Consider the following 14,897-nt stretch of genomic DNA (forward strand, 5'->3'; position numbering starts at 1 on the left):
TAGTCTGCTCACTAAAAAGAGTCTTTGTCAGAAGTCAGATTTGAACCCAAGGCACATTTGGAGGCTGGAAAGGACAGTTTCATCACTAGAGTTGGTTAGAGGCTAAGTAAAGTGTCCAAACTGTAGAATTTACTCTCTAAACGTTGATTCCAAGTCAGCTGACTTCAAAAGATCCATTGTCAGAAGTGGGATTTGAACCACGCCTCCATTTGGAGACCAGAAACCTCAGCAACTGAGAAGGGGGATGTGTCTTGAGTCTGGCGCCTTAGACACTCGGCCATTCTGACATATTCTACAAGTATTGAGATGCAATTCTATCAGTGAAGTTGTTCAGATGGCATAATAAAGGATGTAAAATATATTATTTGTTGTCTCATAATTAATTCCATTTCTATTTCTAGTCTAGTCATTCCAAAAGAGCATTTGTCAGAAGTGTGAGTAGATCCCGCACCTCCATTGAGGAATCAGAAAACTCAGCAACTGAGAGGGGTGAAAATTCTTGAGTTTGGCGCCTTGGAGCACTGTGCCTTTTTGACATATTCACCAAATAACTGAAGTGCAATTCTCACAGTGAAGTTGGTCAGATGGAAAAAATAAAGGATCCAAATATATATATTTTTTGATTGTCTCCTAATTAGTTACAATTGTATTTCTAGTCTGCTCACTACAAAAGAGTCTTTGTCAGAAGTCCGATTTGAATCCAAGGCTACATTTGGAGGCTGGAAAGGACAGTTTTATCACTAGAGCTGGTTAGAAGCGAAGGAAAGTGTCCAAACTGTAGAATTAAATCTCTAAACGTTGATTGCAAGTCAGTTGACTTCAAAAGAACCATTGTCAGAAGTGGGATTTGAACCCACGCCTCCATTTGGAGACCAGAAACCTCAGCAACTGAGAAGGGGAATGTGTCTTGAGTCTGGCGCCTTAGACCACTCGGCCATTCTGACATATTCTGCAATAGTTGAGGTGAAATTCTATCAGTGAAGTTCTTCAGATGTCATAATAAAGGATGTAAAATATATTATTTGTTGTCTCATAATTAATTCCATTTCTATTTCTAGTCTAATCATTCCAAAAGAGCATTTGTCAGAAGTGTGAGTAGATCCCGCACCTCCATTGGGGAATCAGAAAACTCAGCAACTGAGAGGGGTGAAAATTCTTGAGTTTGGCGCCTTGGAGCACTGTGCCTTTTTGACATATTCACCCAAATAACTGAAGTGCAATTCTCACAGTGAAGTTGGTCAGATGGAAAAAATAAAGGATCCAAATATATATATTTTTGATTGTCTCATAATTAGTTACAATTGTATTTCTAGTCTGCTCACTAAAAAAGAGTCTTTGTCAGAAGTCAGATTTGAACCCAAGGCTACATTTGGAGGCTGGAAAGGACAGTTTCATCACTAGAGTTGGTTAGAGGCTAAGTAAAGTGTCCAAACTGTAGAATTTACTCTCTAAACGTTGATTCCAAGTCAGCTGACTTCAAAAGATCCATTGTCAGAAGTGGGATTTGAACCCACGCCTCCATTTGGAGACCAGAAACCTCAGCAACTGAGAAGGGGGATGTGTCTTGAGTCTGGTGCCTTAGACCACTCGGCCATTCTGACATATTCTACAAGTAATTGAGATGCAATTCTATCAGTGAAGTTGTTCAGATGGCATAATAAAGGATGTAAAATATATTATTTGTTGTCTCATAATTAATTCCATTTCTATTTCTAGTCTAGTCATTCCAAAAGAGCATTTGTCAGAAGTGTGAGTAGATCCCGCACCTCCATTGGGGAATCAGAAAACTCAGCAACTGAGAGGGGTGAAAATTCTTGAGTTTGGCGCCTTGGAGCACTGTGCCTTTTTGACATATTCACCCAAATAACTGAAGTGCAATTCTCACAGTGAAGTTGGTCAGATGGAAAAAATAAAGGATCCAAATATATATATTTTTGATTGTCTCATAATTAGTTACAATTATATTTCTAGTCTGCTCACTACAAAAGAGTCTTTGTCAGAAGTCCGATTTGAACCCAAGGCTACATTTGGAGGCTGGAAAGGACAGTTTAATCACTAGAGCTGGTTAGAAGCGAAGGAAAGTGTCCAAACTGTAGAATTTACTCTCTAAACGTTGATTCCAAGTCAGTTGACTTCAAAAGATCCATTGTCAGAATTGGGATTTGAACCCACGCCTCCATTTGGAGACCAGAAACCTCAGCAACTGAGAAGGGGGATGTGTCTTGAGTCTGGCGCCTTAGACCACTCGGCCATTCTGACATATTCTGCAAGTAGTTGAGGTGCAATTCTATCAGTGAAGTTGTTCAGATGGCATAATAAAGGATGTAAAATATATTATTTGTTGTCTCATAATTAATTCCATTTCTATTTCTAGTCTAGTCATTCCAAAAGAGCATTTGTCAGAAGTGTGAGTAGATCCCGCACCTCCATTGGGGTATCAGAAAACTCAGCAACTGAGAGGGGTGAAAATTCTTGAGTTTGGCGCCTTGGAGCACTGTGCCTTTTTGACATATTCACCCAAATAACTGAAGTGCAATTCCCACAGTGAAGTTGGTCAGATGGAAAAAATAAAGGATCCAAATATATATATTTTTGATTGTCTCATAATTAGTTACAATTGTATTTCTAGTCTGCTCACTAAAAAAGAGTCTTTGTCAGAAGTCAGATTTGAACACAAGGCTACATTTGGAGGCTGGAAAGGACAGTTTCATCACTAGAGTTGGTTAGAGGCTAAGTAAAGTGTCCAAACTGTAGAATTTACTCTCTAAACGTTGATTGCAAGTCAGCTGACTTCAAAAGATCCATTGTCAGAAGTGGGATTTGAACCCACGCCTCCATTTGGAGACCAGAAACCTCAGCAACTGAGAAGGGGGATGTGTCTTGAGTCTGGCGCCTTAGACCACTCGGCCATTCTGACATATTCTACAAGTAATTGAGATGCAATTCTATCAGTGAAGTTGTTCAGATGGCATAATAAAGGATGTAAAATATATTATTTGTTGTCTCATAATTAATTCCATTTCTATTTCTAGTCTAGTCATTCCAAAAGAGCATTTGTCAGAAGTGTGAGTAGATCCCGCACCTCCATTGGGGAATCAGAAAACTCAGCAACTGAGAGGGGTGAAAATTCTTGAGTTTGGCGCCTTGGATCACTGTGCCTTTTTGACATATTCACCCAAATAACTGAAGTGCAATTCTCACAGTGAAGTTGGTCAGATGGAAAAAATAAAGGATCCAAATATATATATTTTTGATTGTCTCATAATTAGTTACAATTGTATTTCTAGTCTGCTCACTACAAAAGAGTCTTTGTCAGAAGTCTGATTTGAATCCAAGGCTACATTTGGAGGCTGGAAAGGACAGTTTTATCACTAGAGCTGGTTAGAAGCGAAGGAAAGTGTCCAAACTGTAGAATTAAATCTCTAAACGTTGATTGCAAGTCAGTTGACTTCAAAAGAACCATTGTCAGAAGAGGGATTTGAACCCACGCCTCCATTGGGGAATCAGAAAACTCAGCAACTGAGAGGGGTGAAAATTCTTGAGTTTGGCGCCTTGGAGCACTGTGCCTTTTTGACATATTCACCCAAATAACTGAAGTGCAATTCTCACAGTGAAGTTGGTCAGATGGAAAAAATAAAGGATCCAAATATATATATTTTTGATTGTCTCCTAATTAGTTACAATTGTATTTCTAGTCTGCTCACTACAAAAGAGTCTTTGTCAGAAGTCCGATTTGAATCCAAGGCTACATTTGGAGGCTGGAAAGGACAGTTTTATCACTAGAGCTGGTTAGAAGCGAAGGAAAGTGTCCAAACTGTAGAATTAAATCTCTAAACGTTGATTGCAAGTCAGTTGACTTCAAAAGAACCATTGTCAGAAGTGGGATTTGAACCCACGCCTCCATTTGGAGACCAGAAACCTCAGCAACTGAGAAGGGGAATGTGTCTTGAGTCTGGCGCCTTAGACCACTCGGCCATTCTGACATATTCTGCAAATAGTTGAGGTGAAATTCTATCAGTGAAGTTCTTCAGATGTCATAATAAAGGATGTAAAATATATTATTTGTTGTCTCATAATTAATTCCATTTCTATTTCTAGTCTAGTCATTCCAAAAGAGCATTTGTCAGAAGTGTGAGTAGATCCCGCACCTCCATTGGGGAATCAGAAAACTCAGCAACTGAGAGGGGTGAAAATTCTTGAGTTTGGCGCCTTGGAGCACTGTGCCTTTTTGACATATTCACCCAAATAACTGAAGTGCAATTCTCACAGTGAAGTTGGTCAGATGGAAAAAATAAAGGATCCAAATATATATATTTTTGATTGTCTCATAATTAGTTACAATTGTATTTCTAGTCTGCTCACTAAAAAAGAGTCTTTGTCAGTAGTCAGATTTGAACCCAAGGCTACATTTGGAGGCTGGAAAGGACAGTTTCATCACTAGAGTTGGTTAGAGGCTAAGTAAAGTGTCCAAACTGTAGAATTTACTCTCTAAACGTTGATTCCAAGTCAGCTGACTTCAAAAGATCCATTGTCAGAAGTGGGATTTGAACCCACGCCTCCATTTGGAGACCAGAAACCTCAGCAACTGAGAAGGGGGATGTGTCTTGAGTCTGGTGCCTTAGACCACTCGGCTATTCTGACATGTTCTACAAGTAATTGAGATGCAATTCTATCAGTGAAGTTGTTCAGATGGCATAATAAAGGATGTAAAATATATTATTTGTTGTCTCATAATTAATTCCATTTCTATTTCTAGTCTAGTCATTCCAAAAGAGCATTTGTCAGAAGTGTGAGTAGATCCCGCACCTCCATTGGGGAATCAGAAAACTCAGCAACTGAGAGGGGTGAAAATTCTTGAGTTTGGCGCCTTGGAGCACTGTGCCTTTTTGACATATTCACCCAAATAACTGAAGTGCAATTCTCACAGTGAAGTTGGTCAGATGGAAAAAATAAAGGATCCAAATATATATATTTTTGATTGTCTCATAATTAGTTACAATTATATTTCTAGTCTGCTCACTACAAAAGAGTCTTTGTCAGAAGTCCGATTTGAACCCAAGGCTACATTTGGAGGCTGGAAAGGACAGTTTAATCACTAGAGCTGGTTAGAAGCGAAGCAAAGTGTCCAAACTGTAGAATTTACTCTCTAAACGTTGATTCCAAGTCAGTTGACTTCAAAAGATCCATTGTCAGAATTGGGATTTGAACCCACGCCTCCATTTGGAGACCAGAAACCTCAGCAACTGAGAAGGGGGATGTGTCTTGAGTCTGGCGCCTTAGACCACTCGGCCATTCTGACATATTCTGCAAGTAGTTGAGGTGCAATTCTATCAGTGAAGTTGTTCAGATGGCATAATAAAGGATGTAAAATATATTATTTGTTGTCTCATAATTAATTCCATTTCTATTTCTAGTCTAGTCATTCCAAAAGAGCATTTGTCAGAAGTGTGAGTAGATCCCGCACCTCCATTGGGGTATCAGAAAACTCAGCAACTGAGAGGGGTGAAAATTCTTGAGTTTGGCGCCTTGGAGCACTGTGCCTTTTTGACATATTCACCCAAATAACTGAAGTGCAATTCCCACAGTGAAGTTGGTCAGATGGAAAAAATAAAGGATCCAAATATATATATTTTTGATTGTCTCATAATTAGTTACAATTGTATTTCTAGTCTGCTCACTAAAAAAGAGTCTTTGTCAGAAGTCAGATTTGAACACAAGGCTACATTTGGAGGCTGGAAAGGACAGTTTCATCACTAGAGTTGGTTAGAGGCTAAGTAAAGTGTCCAAACTGTAGAATTTACTCTCTAAACGTTGATTGCAAGTCAGCTGACTTCAAAAGATCCATTGTCAGAAGTGGGATTTGAACCCACGCCTCCATTTGGAGACCAGAAACCTCAGCAACTGAGAAGGGGGATGTGTCTTGAGTCTGGCGCCTTAGACCACTCGGCCATTCTGACATATTCTACAAGTAATTGAGATGCAATTCTATCAGTGAAGTTGTTCAGATGGCATAATAAAGGATGTAAAATATATTATTTGTTGTCTCATAATTAATTCCATTTCTATTTCTAGTCTAGTCATTCCAAAAGAGCATTTGTCAGAAGTGTGAGTAGATCCCGCACCTCCATTGGGGAATCAGAAAACTCAGCAACTGAGAGGGGTGAAAATTCTTGAGTTTGGCGCCTTGGATCACTGTGCCTTTTTGACATATTCACCCAAATAACTGAAGTGCAATTCTCACAGTGAAGTTGGTCAGATGGAAAAAATAAAGGATCCAAATATATATATTTTTGATTGTCTCCTAATTAGTTACAATTGTATTTCTAGTCTGCTCACTACAAAAGAGTCTTTGTCAGAAGTCCGATTTGAATCCAAGGCTACATTTGGAGGCTGGAAAGGACAGTTTTATCACTAGAGCTGGTTAGAAGCGAAGGAAAGTGTCCAAACTGTAGAATTAAATCTCTAAACGTTGATTGCAAGTCAGTTGACTTCAAAAGAACCATTGTCAGAAGTGGGATTTGAACCCACGCCTCCATTTGGAGACCAGAAACCTCAGCAACTGAGAAGGGGAATGTGTCTTGAGTCTGGCGCCTTAGACCACTCGGCCATTCTGACATATTCTGCAAATAGTTGAGGTGAAATTCTATCAGTGAAGTTCTTCAGATGTCATAATAAAGGATGTAAAATATATTATTTGTTGTCTCATAATTAATTCCATTTCTATTTCTAGTCTAGTCATTCCAAAAGAGCATTTGTCAGAAGTGTGAGTAGATCCCGCACCTCCATTGGGGAATCAGAAAACTCAGCAACTGAGAGGGGTGAAAATTCTTGAGTTTGGCGCCTTGGAGCACTGTGCCTTTTTGACATATTCACCCAAATAACTGAAGTGCAATTCTCACAGTGAAGTTGGTCAGATGGAAAAAATAAAGGATCCAAATATATATATTTTTGATTGTCTCATAATTAGTTACAATTATATTTCTAGTCTGCTCACTACAAAAGAGTCTTTGTCAGAAGTCCGATTTGAACCCAAGGCTACATTTGGAGGCTGGAAAGGACAGTTTTATCACTAGAGCTGGTTAGAAGCGAAGCAAAGTGTCCAAACTGTAGAATTTACTCTCTAAACGTTGATTCCAAGTCAGTTGACTTCAAAAGATCCATTGTCAGAAGTGGGATTTGAACCCACGCCTCCATTTGGAGACCAGAAACCTCAGCAACTGAGAAGGGGGATGTGTCTTGAGTCTGGCGCCTTAGACCACTCGGCCATTCTGACATATTCTGCAAGTAGTTGAGGTGCAATTCTATCAGTGAAGTTGTTCAGATGGCATAATAAAGGATGTAAAATATATTATTTGTTGTCTCATAATTAATTCCATTTCTATTTCTAGTCTAGTCATTCCAAAAGAGCATTTGTCAGAAGTGTGAGTAGATCCCGCACCTCCATTGGGGTATCAGAAAACTCAGCAACTGAGAGGGGTGAAAATTCTTGAGTTTGGCGCCTTGGAGCACTGTGCCTTTTTGACATATTCACCCAAATAACTGAAGTGCAATTCCCACAGTGAAGTTGGTCAGATGGAAAAAATAAAGGATCCAAATATATATATTTTTGATTGTCTCATAATTAGTTACAATTGTATTTCTAGTCTGCTCACTAAAAAATAGTCTTTGTCAGAAGTCAGATTTGAACCCAAGGCTACATTTGGAGGCTGGAAAGGACAGTTTCATCACTAGAGTTGGTTAGAGGCTAAGTAAAGTGTCCAAACTGTAGAATTTACTCTCTAAACGTTGATTCCAAGTCAGCTGACTTCAAAAGATCCATTGTCAGAAGTGGGATTTGAACCCACGCCTCCATTTGGAGACCAGAAACCTCAGCAACTGAGAAGGGGGATGTGTCTTGAGTCTGGCGCCTTAGACCACTCGGCCATTCTGACATATTCTACAAGTAATTGAGATGCAATTCTATCAGTGAAGTTGTTCAGATGGCATAATAAAGGATGTAAAATATATTATTTGTTGTCTCATAATTAATTCCATTTCTATTTCTAGTCTAGTCATTCCAAAAGAGCATTTGTCAGAAGTGTGAGTAGATCCCGCACCTCCATTGAGGAATCAGAAAACTCAGCAACTGAGAGGGGTGAAAATTCTTGAGTTTGGCGCCTTGGAGCACTGTGCCTTTTTGACATATTCACCCAAATAACTGAAGTGCAATTCTCACAGTGAAGTTGGTCAGATGGAAAAAATAAAGGATCCAAATATATATATTTTTGATTGTCTCCTAATTAGTTACAATTGTATTTCTAGTCTGCTCACTACAAAAGAGTCTTTGTCAGAAGTCCGATTTGAATCCAAGGCTACATTTGGAGGCTGGAAAGGACAGTTTTATCACTAGAGCTGGTTAGAAGCGAAGGAAAGTGTCCAAACTGTAGAATTAAATCTCTAAACGTTGATTGCAAGTCAGTTGACTTCAAAAGAACCATTGTCAGAAGTGGGATTTGAACCCACGCCTCCATTTGGAGACCAGAAACCTCAGCAACTGAGAAGGGGAATGTGTCTTGAGTCTGGCGCCTTAGACCACTCGGCCATTCTGACATATTCTGCAAATAGTTGAGGTGAAATTCTATCAGTGAAGTTCTTCAGATGTCATAATAAAGGATGTAAAATATATTATTTGTTGTCTCATAATTAATTCCATTTCTATTTCTAGTCTAGTCATTCCAAAAGAGCATTTGTCAGAAGTGTGAGTAGATCCCGCACCTCCATTGGGGAATCAGAAAACTCAGCAACTGAGAGGGGTGAAAATTCTTGAGTTTGGCGCCTTGGAGCACTGTGCCTTTTTGACATATTCACCCAAATAACTGAAGTGCAATTCTCACAGTGAAGTTGGTCAGATGGAAAAAATAAAGGATCCAAATATATATATTTTTGATTGTCTCATAATTAGTTACAATTGTATTTCTAGTCTGCTCACTACAAAAGAGTCTTTGTCAGAAGTCAGATTTGAAGCCAAGGCTACATTTGGAGGCTGGAAAGGACAGTTTTATCACTAGAGCTGGTTAGAAGCGAAGCAAAGTGTCCAAACTGTAGAATTAAATCTCTAAACATTGATTGCAAGTCAGTTGACTTCAAAAGAACCACTGTCAGAAGTGGGATTTGAACCCACGCCTCCATTTGGAGACCAGAAACCTCAGCAACTGAGAAGGGGGATGTGTCTTGAGTCTGGCGCCTTAGACCACTCGGCCATTCTGACACATTCAGCAAGTAGTTGAGGTGCAATTCTATCAGTGAAGTTGTTCAGATGGCATAATAAAGGATGTAAAATATATTATTTGTTGTCTCATAATTAATTCCATTTCTATTTCTAGTCTAGTCATTCCAAAAGAGCATTTGTCAGAAGTGTGAGTAGATCCCGCACCTCCATTGGGGAATCAGAAAACTCAGCAAGTGAGAGGTGTAACAACAATGAGTTTTACATAGTAATTAACTCAAATGATATATAGGGAATTTGAATAATTAATCAAGAATTTGATTAATATATATCTCAGATGACAGTTACATTTAATTTTATTGATTATGAAAAATAGCTCAATTGCCAATACCAATACTAATCACAGGGCACTGTAATTTACTCATTAATATGTCAATATTACATTCTTCATATCAATTATTGTGATCTCTTACTGTAAATTACTGCAGATCAAACCGTGGTATGTCCAGCACACCACTGTAGACCTATCAATTTTCAATAAAGTTATCACGCCTTATAATTCAAGGAAAAGTATTCTCTGGCCATGAAAATATTATCCTATCCTTATGATAAATTTAGTTTCTAAATTTAGAGCTTGTAGCTAAAGATCAGAACATTTCAGTGACTCGTAATGTGAGTGGGGTGGAGTCCAGGCCAATCATTTTATATATGGGTTTTTAATAATTCAACTAGTAATACATCAAACTACAAATCACACAGAGTAAATATGCGTACGAAAATACAGACAATAAACATTTACAAGACATAACGGAATCCAAATAAAAGAGAGAGAGAGAGAGAGAGAGAGAGAGAGCGAGAGAGAGAGAGAGAGAGAGAAGTGTAGAAAGCGAGAGAGATCACAGAATGAGCTCAGGTATGAAAATCAGTCAGTAAACCTTAGTGGAACCAACAACGAATCAAATAATAGCAACACTTTAAAGCAGCATTTAAATCTCCATAGAAAACGATACTTGCATGGCCCAGTGGGTGAGCGTGGTACCGGCGACGCACGTGTGATGTCACGTGGTCCTTTGAAAACTGCGCGCGTGGGCCGGAGGCCGTGTGACGCGCGTGCAAGCTGTGCTGGATCTTGGCGTGAGCGTGGAGTCACGTGTTCCTTTGTTGCAAAGAGGTGTTCGTTCACCTTCGCGCGGTATTTGAAAGGTTCAACAAACAATGTTCCAGAATTCGTCTTCATTGTGTGGAGAGGCGAATAGTTGAATAAACTTAGTAAAGAAAAGAAAAGAAAACAACGAAAATGAAAGTTTCCAAATGAGCCATGAAAATGGCTTTCCTCTCCTCAGTCCGTGTGCTGAGGGGGGAGGAGAACTGAGCGCGGCCCGAGGCCGCGCGGAGCGACGTGTCCGAGAACGGAGAACGGGAAGAAGAGCAGAAGAGAGAGGCGGACCTTGTTCGGTCGACTCTTATAGCTTGAGATGTTCACGCCTCTTTTCGCGTGAACCACCCAATGAACATCCGCGATCTGAAGCGGCGGGAAAGTTCCTTTGTCTCTGGGAACAACCCACCCTAATGATTTAGGACTTGTCCGATTTCATCAGGGATATTCTAGCACGTTCGTAATTCCAGAATAATACATTTTTCATTACTTTACTTTAGATAAGTGGGTCTGTCAAAGCATGACGATTAGAACAAGACTAGACATAATATATATATGACCAAAGATCTAATTTTTAGATCGAATTACACATTTAAAGATTTGTTTAACACATGATAACACTGCAGATGTTGGGAAACATCTAAATGTACCAAAAGGGAATACGTAATACATTTATAAAACATGAAAACAGAAAGTTAATGAATACATTCCATAGAATGCATTGTTCAAAAGAAGCCAGTGACTTGGCTTCTCTCCTGTCCTGTGTGGTCGTAAAATTTTACGAGCTACCAAGGAGTGTGGGGGTTGCAGAACATTTCTTTTTGAGAAAGTTAAAGTGAGGAGAGACATTTCCTAAAGTATGAGCTTGCAACTTATACTCTTCACATAACAAGGATTAACCATTTTATGCAATCCAAAAACATAATTAAAATACATATTAATAATAAAATGAAAGTAAGGAACTTATACAAAAAGGTTTCCTTTGTCTCCAGTGTGTTGGAGGAATTTGGGGGGGTTTCAGGTATCCTTTGAGGCTCGCATGGGTATCGTAAAGTAATTTAAGTCCAGCCAGGCTGGCATTTAGTACCAACAGTCTGAATTTATAAACAGAATTTAACCCATGAATCGCTGACCTGCATATCTGTTACATCTCCCCCTTTACGTCAGATGAAGTCCCTGTGTGGACATCATCGGACGGCAATCATCCGGATGGGCAGATGACAGGTGAATCGTGATGGTCATGCAGCAGGTGGGTCATGATGACAGGTGGTTCCTGAAGCTGAGGATTCAGCTTGGTGAGGTTCGGTATTGTCTTTGACTTTGCGTCCCTTTTCCGGGGATTCCATCGGAGACCTCCAGCCACAGTTGTCGTGAGTTTGGCTGTAGAGGTTTGCATCTCGTTGAGTATCCTGTATAGGATGAAGGTCACGCCAAGAGTAAGGGCGGGACCAATGACGGTGGAGATGCACCGTGCAGTGTCGGCAGCAGTCCAGGCTAGGACCGCAGATGACTGGTTCAGAATGGGCTGTCGAGACAGTGCTTGGAGGGCTGTATCGACAGGAGTAATGTCAATGTGTTGGGTGGTACCTTTCAGTACTTGGTCCAGCAGGTTGGCACGGGTGGCGGTGTCATGCTGGTCGTAGGTCAGCATAGCTGAGCGCACAGGAGTGTTGACGAGCCATCTGTTACCCACAATCTCTGCTTGCGTTTCTGTGACTTGTGTACGAGGCTTGGCTTCGGCAGGGCAGCGCGTATCGCTGACCCAGGGTTGCAGCTCGCAGATTCCTTCAGAGTTGTGTCTGAGGAAGGGTTTGCTAAGGCAGAGATAATGAATGTCTTTGGTTAAAGTACACATGTGCATGTTTGGGGCCAGGTACAGCTGTGTGTTGCTGTCGTGGTAGGCCACCACATTTGGAATGTGTGTTTTGGTGTGGGTGTTGCTCTTCCACATCCTGACACTGACAATGTCTTTAGGTCTGTAGACTTGGTTTGACTCACTGATGAGTTGGTTCAGGAGCACGTTCACTTCTCTCTGTTTGGGGTTTACGTGCCGTAGGAAGGCGCTATTCAGAGAGTTGGCCAGGTGTACTTGTAGCAGGTCAGCTGGCATGGTGATGGCGTAAGACAGCACAGTTAACACAAGGCTTAAGGGTGTCATGTATGGTGGGGTTTTACTCGTGGTTAGGCTGTCATTGGAGGAGCTAACCTCCCACAGCATGTCTGTTGTTAACGCTGTAAACAGCTGAGTCTGGGTAAAGTTCTTCTGGAAGACAGTAAACAGCGGTTTCAAGGAGTTTACAGTCTGGTTCGCTGCATTGACACTGGACATAACAATGTTAAACATTCTGGCGGCAGCAGCGGCTCTAAGCAAAGCTCCCGGGAACTGTTTGGAGCGGTGGTGGTGTCCACCTAACTCCATTTGTGTAACCGTCACTTTCTCATGTTGGCTGAACAGGTGTTTGACATCGGCCTCAGTGTGAGTGAGGGAGTCCTCTCTCCATCGGAACCTTGTACAGCTGTATTCGGTTACAGTGCTGGGGTAGTGTGCCCTGTCATCGGTAGTCAGGAGTCTCAGCGGTTTTCTCGGTGGCAGCTGTCCTCTCTTTGGCTGACAGCACAGCACGGCAAACCACAGCAGCATCCTGGTACAGATAATAGGGAGAGAGAGAGAGAAAGGGGAGAAAGAAACAAACAAGGCCTGTCTTTGGTTGGACAGGACAGTCTCTTTGCTTCGTGGGCGGTGACTGGGTTTAGCTCGCCCTCGCCCATGTTTTGCCACATCTTGCTGCTGGCATGACGCTTGCTTCAGTGTTTTTTCAGTGGCTCTGGTGCTGCGTGGTGCAGCACATGCTGCGTCATGGAAATATATTGGCCTTATCCCCCTTTTGCTCCGTGGCATTACACGCCCTGGCATTGTGATGTCAGACGGTGCACAACCCACAATATTGTTCTGTGCACGCAGCATGGTTTGTGTATCATGCAGTGGTCTGGGGCTTTGGTTGTCAGTGACTGTAGACTGGTTGCCAGGGTGGATGGAGGGGTCTGAGAGGTGGTAAAACAAAGTCATTATCAAGGTTTCAGAAGCCTGCATGTCCGCTATGTTGGTCTGTGTAGACAACGGAGCCTGCGTAAGCGATTCTGAGGTAGGCAGTTTAGCTAGTAAAGTTCTTGTGCTGTGTGTAATCACTTCAACCTTGAATGTGGGTGGGTGGGTTGGGAGTGACCACAGAATGTTGTTTAGTGTGCCAGTTTTGGCAAGGGTGTCAGTGTGATCTTTAAAGTCCTCGTCTAGACTTGGTAACTTTGAGTGTCCTTTTTCCTTCTTCCAGTACACGATCACATTGTGTGTTTTTGTGATGTTATCACATTGCTAGAACAGGTGTTGGTGTTTGACATGCTTGTTGTTTGCAAGTGTGAGTCCGAGTTCCACACATTCAGGTGAGGATTGGAAGAAACCCAGCGTGTGGTGTAAGGTTTGACCACCTTGCAGGTTGAGCCGAACAGAGACCCCTTTGGTGTAAGCTGGTACCACCGTACCCTGTTTGTTGACTAAGGTACAGAGGCTTGAACTTGGGCCTGTTGTTAGGGCGTTGTACTCATGGCTGGCTGCTGGGGTTCCCGTGACCTCTGTGACCTGACCGTCTGGCTCTGTGGGAGTTCCCGTGACCTCTGCGACCTGACAGTCTGGCTCTAGCAACCTGTGTGGCTGGAGAGAAAGAGGTTCTCGCACTTGAGCAAAGTCTTTTAGCTGTTTGAAGTTCAGAAAAGGGTCAAAGTGTTCTAGCAGGTCTTTGTCGATGAGCAATGTATGAGTGTTCATTGGTGGGACATACATGGGATGTATTAGACTCATCGGAACGAATGTCAGGTGAATGGAAACAACCTGTTCAAACTGGATGTCATCCTGTCTGTACACCTGTACATTCAGTTCATAAGTTTGAGGTGTAAGAGTTCGATCTTGTCTCTTAGCTTCAAATTGGAGTCTTTTGAAAAGGTAAGATGAGATCACCGTCAGGTTTAATCCTGTGTCGATCAGGTCTTCCCTGTTGACTCCTTTTCGGCCCACCCCCTTTTTGACAGGGCTGCCCTTTTTGACAAGGCTGGTCTGTAGATGACAGGCAGCGTTCTGGGTGCTTGGCTCATCTTCCTTGTGAGTTTTCATGTGAAGAAGCACTTTCAGCACCCTCAGGATCTCTGCTGTCTCAGACGTGGCTGCACTGTGTTGCCCTCTGCTGGCTTGGAATGGTATTGACTCTCTGTAAAAATGTCTGTGACTGTGGTGTTGTAGGGCGCCATCTAGGGTTAACTCCAAGCAGTGCTCAGAGACAGAGACTTTGGGGTATTTCACAGTCTTTTCACAAATAGTCTTTTGCTTGGTGCAAGCTTTGTGGGCTAAGTTCCGTAACTCTTGTGTAGTCCTGTTACGGGGACACGCTGGGACTCTGAGATGAAAACTCCAACTAGCATGTAGGTTTAGGAGGAACAGAGATTTTAAGTTGAAATCCTGTTCCATACCTGGTTCGTTGCATGCTCCGA

General features: G+C 41.6%; 13 non-coding genes across 13 annotated transcripts; all 13 read right to left on the bottom strand.

Moving 5' to 3' along the window:
* Positions 1–832: 832 nt before the first annotated feature.
* On the bottom strand, positions 833–944 carry trnal-caa (transfer RNA leucine (anticodon CAA)). The gene is made up of 2 exons: positions 907–944; positions 833–878 (listed from the first exon to the last, which is right to left on the bottom strand). It is a non-coding gene; the product is annotated as a tRNA-Leu (tRNA).
* A 545-nt stretch (positions 945–1,489) lies between these two features.
* On the bottom strand, positions 1,490–1,601 carry trnal-caa (transfer RNA leucine (anticodon CAA)). The gene is made up of 2 exons: positions 1,564–1,601; positions 1,490–1,535 (listed from the first exon to the last, which is right to left on the bottom strand). It is a non-coding gene; the product is annotated as a tRNA-Leu (tRNA).
* Positions 1,602–2,147: 546 nt separating this feature from the next.
* Positions 2,148–2,259, bottom strand: trnal-caa (transfer RNA leucine (anticodon CAA)). Its single transcript has 2 exons — positions 2,222–2,259; positions 2,148–2,193 (listed from the first exon to the last, which is right to left on the bottom strand). It is a non-coding gene; the product is annotated as a tRNA-Leu (tRNA).
* A 546-nt stretch (positions 2,260–2,805) lies between these two features.
* On the bottom strand, positions 2,806–2,917 carry trnal-caa (transfer RNA leucine (anticodon CAA)). Its single transcript has 2 exons — positions 2,880–2,917; positions 2,806–2,851 (listed from the first exon to the last, which is right to left on the bottom strand). It is a non-coding gene; the product is annotated as a tRNA-Leu (tRNA).
* A 954-nt stretch (positions 2,918–3,871) lies between these two features.
* On the bottom strand, positions 3,872–3,983 carry trnal-caa (transfer RNA leucine (anticodon CAA)). Its single transcript has 2 exons — positions 3,946–3,983; positions 3,872–3,917 (listed from the first exon to the last, which is right to left on the bottom strand). It is a non-coding gene; the product is annotated as a tRNA-Leu (tRNA).
* A 546-nt stretch (positions 3,984–4,529) lies between these two features.
* Positions 4,530–4,641, bottom strand: trnal-caa (transfer RNA leucine (anticodon CAA)). Its single transcript has 2 exons — positions 4,604–4,641; positions 4,530–4,575 (listed from the first exon to the last, which is right to left on the bottom strand). It is a non-coding gene; the product is annotated as a tRNA-Leu (tRNA).
* Positions 4,642–5,187: 546 nt separating this feature from the next.
* On the bottom strand, positions 5,188–5,299 carry trnal-caa (transfer RNA leucine (anticodon CAA)). The gene is made up of 2 exons: positions 5,262–5,299; positions 5,188–5,233 (listed from the first exon to the last, which is right to left on the bottom strand). It is a non-coding gene; the product is annotated as a tRNA-Leu (tRNA).
* A 546-nt stretch (positions 5,300–5,845) lies between these two features.
* trnal-caa (transfer RNA leucine (anticodon CAA)) lies at positions 5,846–5,957 on the bottom strand. Its single transcript has 2 exons — positions 5,920–5,957; positions 5,846–5,891 (listed from the first exon to the last, which is right to left on the bottom strand). It is a non-coding gene; the product is annotated as a tRNA-Leu (tRNA).
* A 546-nt stretch (positions 5,958–6,503) lies between these two features.
* On the bottom strand, positions 6,504–6,615 carry trnal-caa (transfer RNA leucine (anticodon CAA)). Its single transcript has 2 exons — positions 6,578–6,615; positions 6,504–6,549 (listed from the first exon to the last, which is right to left on the bottom strand). It is a non-coding gene; the product is annotated as a tRNA-Leu (tRNA).
* Positions 6,616–7,161: 546 nt separating this feature from the next.
* trnal-caa (transfer RNA leucine (anticodon CAA)) lies at positions 7,162–7,273 on the bottom strand. The gene is made up of 2 exons: positions 7,236–7,273; positions 7,162–7,207 (listed from the first exon to the last, which is right to left on the bottom strand). It is a non-coding gene; the product is annotated as a tRNA-Leu (tRNA).
* A 546-nt stretch (positions 7,274–7,819) lies between these two features.
* trnal-caa (transfer RNA leucine (anticodon CAA)) lies at positions 7,820–7,931 on the bottom strand. Its single transcript has 2 exons — positions 7,894–7,931; positions 7,820–7,865 (listed from the first exon to the last, which is right to left on the bottom strand). It is a non-coding gene; the product is annotated as a tRNA-Leu (tRNA).
* Positions 7,932–8,477: 546 nt separating this feature from the next.
* trnal-caa (transfer RNA leucine (anticodon CAA)) lies at positions 8,478–8,589 on the bottom strand. The gene is made up of 2 exons: positions 8,552–8,589; positions 8,478–8,523 (listed from the first exon to the last, which is right to left on the bottom strand). It is a non-coding gene; the product is annotated as a tRNA-Leu (tRNA).
* A 546-nt stretch (positions 8,590–9,135) lies between these two features.
* Positions 9,136–9,247, bottom strand: trnal-caa (transfer RNA leucine (anticodon CAA)). The gene is made up of 2 exons: positions 9,210–9,247; positions 9,136–9,181 (listed from the first exon to the last, which is right to left on the bottom strand). It is a non-coding gene; the product is annotated as a tRNA-Leu (tRNA).
* Between the last annotated feature and the right edge of the window lie 5,650 nt (positions 9,248–14,897).

This window comes from Carassius auratus, unplaced genomic scaffold, assembly GCF_003368295.1.
Source record: "Carassius auratus strain Wakin unplaced genomic scaffold, ASM336829v1 scaf_tig00217550, whole genome shotgun sequence".
In the NCBI taxonomy this organism is placed as follows: domain Eukaryota; kingdom Metazoa; phylum Chordata; class Actinopteri; order Cypriniformes; family Cyprinidae; genus Carassius; species Carassius auratus.